Raw genomic sequence first — 7,005 nt, 5'->3', positions numbered from 1 at the left:
GGGGTGCCGGGGGCACGGGGCGGCAGGAGCAGCGCTGAGGGAAGGGCTGCTGTGGAAGGCTTCGCTCTGCCGCCTTTTCCATCTTAATAAAGGCCGAGGGTCCTGCTAACAGCCCTAGTGCATTCAGGGAGACAATAGTGTCGTGCCTGGCTAAAACGCAACTGTACCTTTGGGTGATGATTTGATTAGCGGTGCTCATTTTGGCCATCTTTTTTTGCTGATATTTGGCAAACTAGAAGGAAATATTACTTCCCTAGAGAAATGAGCAGTGTGAGCTACGTTCCTGCCCCCTCTCACTCTGTAATTTTGAACATAAGGCTATTCAGGAGCATGTTATTGGGGCAGACGCTCATTAGTTGCCACGCTTCAGTCAGGACTGATTGGTTATCGGTCTGTCTCCCTTTTCTCATTCTCAGGTTTATTTGCCCCCAGTGACACTTCAAAAATAATTCCGAAGAATGAAAAGGTTTGTTAAAGAACAAGAATGCTGCAAATGGTGTGTGAAGATGGGTAGGAGCAGAGCAGCTCTGTGAGATTGCTTTCCCATGACAACTGACTTGTTCCAACAAGTAGTGGATAACTGCCTGGACTTGTCCACTGGCCAAACACAGATTTCCAGCAACAACAGAACCTCGGAAAAATTCCAGCCTTGGTTTACATCGAAGTGTTTGTGTGATGAGAGATTTTCAGGGCAAGCTTGCTGTCCTTGTAGAGTGTAAAGCTCAAGGCCCAGTGAGGGATGGCTGAGAAGCTGCAGTAGGTCTGCTCCATGTAATCGTCCCTGTTAGCACCGGAGCATTAAGGCAAACAGACTTTTTTGTTTTAAGTGTGTTGTCCTGCCATCAGCAAAGTTAGCTATCTGATTGCTTCAACACAGCACACAACTTCCTCAGATCCTTACTGAATTCCTAGTCTGGTCATCAGTAGAAAATGAATTCTATGCAAAAACGTGGTAGAACTGAATGGCTACAGTGAGTAGATTTAATGCTGAGTGCTCCATCTTGTCCTTATGTGGCAGACAAGCAATGTATCACTATACATAGTGCATTTTACTGACTGAAAAAAAGAGTACTTCATAAAATGAATTTCAGAACAGCTTGGGTTGGAAGGGGCCTCAAGCATCATAAAGTTTCAACCTCCGTGCTGCAGACAGGGTTGCCATGCACTAGATCAAGTAGTTGATCAGATTGCCCAAGGTCCCACCTAGCCTGGCCTTAAACACCTTCAGGGATGGGACATCACGCTCCTGAAGACGTATCGCATTACTGAACCATGTTTTAAACATGATATTGTTTTGCTCAGGCTATGTGGTAATAAAGATTTTTCTTTTTTTGTTATTAGCATTACATTTTCTACATGAATATAGATGTATTAAACTGGTGGCTATTATTTTCTTTCTCCACTTCTCCGCCAACAATCATCTCATGACCGGTGTATTTGTGATCAAGTTGTGATTCTTTAAGGAATCACTTTTCTTACCTCTCTATTAACAGCTAAGACGGGGAAAAAAGAAAAAGCAGTTTCGGTCTAGAATTATTATCTGGCTTCAAGGTTAACCATACCTCTTTTCTCAGACAGACTAATCTCAAGGAAGGAGAGGCTTAAGTTGGTAAAATATGCTGTTTATGCTTTGCTAGAGAGATAGGGGATATTTTCTGACTTGTAATGCTGCACCACTTTTGTCCCATTTGTCACTAATACAGCAGATGCTGTTTCACCAACATGCACAATTATTTTCTTACACCTGATAGTTCTGGACAAGTATAACTAAAGGTTTTATGAAGGGTGAGTAATAAAGCCTGTATCCTTTCTAAACCTTTCTTAAGCCTTAGCAGCTCTGTTAGTGTGCCAGAAAGCTGTGATCTGAGTGTCAGGCACAGCAAGGTGAAAGGACAGAGGAAAAAGGATGCTGAGATGGTGTCTGCAGCAAGGCTCACTGCAGGGCTGCCTGCCACAGCTACGACCCTGCGTGCTGCTCAGTGGGTCGGTGCACGGCTGTGTAAATATCAGAGAAAGAATTCTGTTGTTTTCTTTCTTGATGTTCCTGTTCTCTTGTGTAAGAAAAAAGTACACATAAGAAACATGGTTTAGAGAACTCACCCTAACTTGCTAAGCCAAGACCTGTATTTGTATAGAGGTCAGTCAGTACCATCAGAAACTTTATGCTATAAATGACATCCAAATTTTGTGCAAACGAAAAGGAGATGCAGCCTTCTGTGGGGTAATTTTGAACACAGTAATGCAAAGTGGAAATCAAGGGGAAGGCTCAGCAGCTGGGAGAACACAAATAGCACATTCAGTGCTCTTGCAGCTGTTAAGCAGGGAAGGCTATGCTGTATTTTGCTGTTAAACAGGAGCTGTGCCAGATACAACTTTCCACATTTTGAAAACCGTAGCCTTACTTCAAAGGGACTGGCAAAGGCAGTGCTAAGCAGAAAGTTTTTCTGACAGCTGGTTAGGAGCTCTCACTCCCTTCAGCCAGGCACCACCGTTCTTGTGAGCACTAAAAGCAAGCAGCCCCAAAAACACCTGGAGCCGAACCAAGGCCACATCAGAAGACAGCAGGTTTGGTTTTGTTTACTCGAAATACACATTCCTTCATGCTTTTGGGAGACGGTCGTAGCGTCTGGCTGCCTGCCCAAATCTGAGTCTCATTTGGTTGCAGCTCAGTCAGCCTGAAGCAAAACTAAACAGAACAGTAATGTATGCTGTCAAAAACTGGCAAAATTATAAACCCATTACCTGGAACTTCTACTTAGCGGTGCCCAATGTCTAACGTGGAATGAAACTTTTTATTCTTCTATTTTTCTCTCTCTAGTATTCAGCTCAGTCCTTGCTTTTGAAAGAAGCTCGTGGAGTGGTTCTGGAGAACAGAAAAGGAGAAGCTTCAGGAAGGAGGTCTGTCTCCCAGCAGCTTTGGTGACAGCTATCGCTGAGTGATAGAAGAAAGCCAGTTTTTCTCCTACTCTTGTTAACCAGGGGTGAAGTACGTGGCTGGGAGGTGACCACGTCCTGCTCTCCCAAGCTGAAGCTGTGAAAATTGAGCAATGCAGCGACCTCTCTCTCTGTGGGACTTGTTTGCTTCTAATTAGATCAGAGAAAGCCCCGTTTAAGCAGATTAGGATGGCACCAGTTGAGTTTAGAAGTGTTTCATTAATTCGGTGTTCCATGGTTATTCTGATGTCAGTCTGTTCAGGGAGTCACCCAGAAGGCTGCGTACGGAGCTCGTGTGAAAGATGGATGCTTTCAGGAGCTCCCAAGGAGCCCTGCAGTGCGTCCACGTTCTGAAATATTCTCAGGGGGAGCCTCGCTCCAGGAAAGGCTGCAATTACAAAGTGGGCAGAGCAAGCGCCGTCTGCTCGAGGTGCCGCGCACGGGCAGAACCACAGACAGACAGAACTATGGCTGGGGGTGAGGTCAGCCTGACAGCGCTGTTTTAGTCAGGCTGCAGTTTGGGTTAGAGGCGGGGGGAAGATAATAAACGGATCCTAAGTGCCTGGCCGTGATTTCAACTGCTCGTTGCTAGCAACAGAGGCCCGCAGGGCGTTTCGTTACATGTCACCAGCAGCTCCTTAACCCGGCCCTGCACTGTGGTCTGGCCGTGGGTCTCCTACCGTTGTCTGAGCCCCGCTGACGTATTTGTCCACATCTCTCCTGCCTGCTCCCGCTATTGCTTTCGAGCTGCGTATTGCACAAGAAATAATAGTCTTTATTTTGGAACTTAAAATTGCTGTAACTCCCTCCTTTGCAGACCTGGTGTGTTCTGCTCCACGTCATGTTTGGTTGGTGCAACCCTTTCGCGGTATGATTTTACATTACACAGAATGAGCTACCTATTCCTGAAGAAGCCTCTGCATTTCCCTTCTGCTAACGACAGATGTGGCATGTGAATTACAAAGTCACCATTCTCCTGGTATCAGATTGATCTCTGCTTTTGAAAGCATTGCTTTACTAATACAGCTCTTAACATACACGGAGTGAAACAATACCAGCACTTAGCCAAGTCGTTCGGAGCACTTTACTGAAAGCCTTACCCACTCTAGGGCAGCAAGATTGAAATCTTGAAGGTTAATGTGAGTAATCTCACTCCAGGAGTCCCTAGCCATCACAAACAGGCTTCCTTATGCATCTTCAGTGCGCATTCCAATGCCTACGTTGGAAATGGGTTTATTGAGATAAGTTTGCTCTGAACTTCTTTGAGATTAGGTCTCCTCCAAATCGGGCATGGATGCATATGTATCCTGAAATAAAATGTTGTACCCAGCTCAGTCATCCTTTTGAAGAGTCACCTTGCTTTCCTGGCTATCAAACCTATATCTTTTTTATCTATATTCAGGTATATCCTGATGAAATGGCACCTCACCATCTAATTGCTACAACTACTTGTTGCTTAGCAAGAAGACAAGTTTTTTACGTTGTCCAGTTTTCTGCCAGTGAATGAATACCTGCTTTAGCACAAACATGAAACAACCACATCTAAGTAAGGAACACTGTCACATCACAGAAATACAAAGGCTCTCTCTGGGCTGATGGAGCAGTACCATTACCACAGGGTGTGAGAGAAGGGGTTCTGCAGTTCTGCTAGGAAGGGAGCTCTTTCAGTGCTAGTTCAATCACCTTTCAGTGTCTGTAGTGGTATGGACTCTTCTGACTGATGTTTTGTTCACCTTATGAAACTAGCAAACTAAATCTGCAGACGTCCTGGAACATCCTGAATCACAGGCAGAAAATCAACCTGAACTCCAGCTGAGACCCAAACCAAGAAGATGGCAATTTATGGACTGCTAATAGTGAGCTTGTGAGCTTGCACACGCTGCAATGCTTTCTTTGTCAACAAGCAAACTGTCATGTAATTCTTTGTCCAGACAGTGGTTATTCCAGTCTTGCCCTTTTCCCTTCAAAATGATTTCTGTTTGGTTTGAAAGACTCTCTTATAGGAAAAAAGACACAGAAAAGGCAGGCTTTCTACATTTAGAGTCAGCATAAATACAAAAATGACAAGAGGGGAGAGTACAAAATAAATTCACCGATGAATCCCAGATAGTTATGGACAAACTTGCTCCAAGTTTTCCCTTTGCCTAGTTGCAAAGCAGCCTGTGATACAGCGCTTTGTACCCCGGGTGTCTTGAGCTTTACACAGGAAGCAGGGCATACTAGAGAGGCAGTCTTCCTGAAGCACATTGTCTTTTATTCTTTAAATTTGCCTACCACAATGAACATGCAGTAAAGTATTATTAATAATGATTGTTATTGTGTTTCCAGTGGTGTATTAATGTTCTGATCAAAACAAAGATCTGAAAGGGAGGAGAATGTATATAGAACTTATTCAACTGCCCCAACATTCGTACAGCCTCGTTATCATACAGTTGCACTTTCACCTTGAGTGATCGTTTCCCAAATTTCTTCTGGCAAAGGTTTATATTTCTGAAGTCTCTTAGAATTTGCATCTTTCATTTTTATTTATGGCTGATCACGTGGTTTACTTCCTGCATGCTACACGTACTTGAATCTTCACAAAGAACATAACTAATCATCTTGCTCTCTCTTAGCCATAATCTACCAGGATTGTCTAAGTGCATTATCAGTATGATGTCATCAGGTTAGTGAATGTTAAGGATGTGATACAAAGATTTATTCACTGATGTTCTTAATGGGTCCGTTGGGACCTCTTCTTTCCGTCTGTCCTCAGGGTTTGTCCCTTGCCACTAAAACATGGAAAGCACCTATTTAGCCTTCGCTTGAATGTCATTTGTATCAATTTCCCATTCTGCAGCTGCTCACAGCACATCTCAAAGTTCCTTATTCAGATGTTTGCTAAGAAAGGGCCGGGGAGGTAGGGACTGAACCTCATCTCCCAGAATTAAGGAACCATGACTGGTGAGGAAGAACAAACTAGGAAATACTTTCGTGCTGTAACAGAACATGGAAATGTCCCTGAAGATCTACAGGTTTCTGCAAAAATTATTTCTCCTTCAACAACAATCCAACTCAGAATAAAACCATTTTTCTGTTGGAGATGTATGAGGCCACGTGTGAGGGGATAAGCACGGTACCCAGGCCTTTCAGCTACAGCTGTAGGGAAATTAGCGGGTCGAGAAAACAGCTGGGTGTTCCTGGGAGGCCTTCTGTAACCTTCATAAACACAGTTCTGTTATTGCAGCCTGGGTGATTAATCTGCTCGTGCCAACTTGGATGACAAAACTCTGGTATGTGAGAGTCACAGACTTCCCCTGAGTCACAGGAAAAGCTCTTGTATATGTTTTCCACCCTCAAAGCTGCAGTGAGAAACTAAGAAAGCAGGATTTGGGCATTCTGGAGATCAAGTTATCTTTTACATACATCTCAGAATTTCTCCACTTGCCTCCTTTGGTGTCTCTCTCCCATTACTTGCATATTCTTTGTCTCTTTGACCCCTATATTTTGATAGCATTTTCATAGTCTGTTTTAAATATATGCCCTCTCAACCTTTAAAAAAGTAGTTTCATACCAAGAGCTTGTAAGCTGATTTACTCTCATGCAAGACTAACTCTTGCATGTCTTCATTTCTCTATCTAAAAATGTTTCTACAATTGGATTAACTCAGAAGTACAATGCAGGAGGGTTTATTCTTTTTTACTGTTTTAATGTCCATATATTTGACACCCTGCCTTTATTTATTTTTTTCTTTTTTACTGTAGAGTCTTCATAGGTCCTGTCTGAAAGTCACCTGGTGCTGGCTGCCAGTGTGTTGTATGTTTTAGTCCAGGGAGGTCTCTGATGGGCCCAGCTGTGCTAGAGAAACTTGAACAAGACAGGTAGTTGTTGAAGGGGACTTGGTTTTGTTCCAGAGTAAGTTTTTGGTTCTGTCTAAATATGAAACAGGAAAATGAAGGGGAATCCCCACACTTGCTGCTCTACAGATTGAAACCTCTTTGTAAAGAACAGGATAACATCCACAGTGTTTATCAGCAAGGCAAGGTTTGCAAGGAAAGAGGATATACAAATCCAGCTGGTGTATGCATTTTT

The sequence above is a fragment of the Meleagris gallopavo genome, chromosome 1 (genome assembly GCF_000146605.3).
Source record: "Meleagris gallopavo isolate NT-WF06-2002-E0010 breed Aviagen turkey brand Nicholas breeding stock chromosome 1, Turkey_5.1, whole genome shotgun sequence".
In the NCBI taxonomy this organism is placed as follows: domain Eukaryota; kingdom Metazoa; phylum Chordata; class Aves; order Galliformes; family Phasianidae; genus Meleagris; species Meleagris gallopavo.
The sequence above is the reverse complement of the archived record's forward strand: the minus strand, read 5'-3'. Positions refer to the sequence as shown.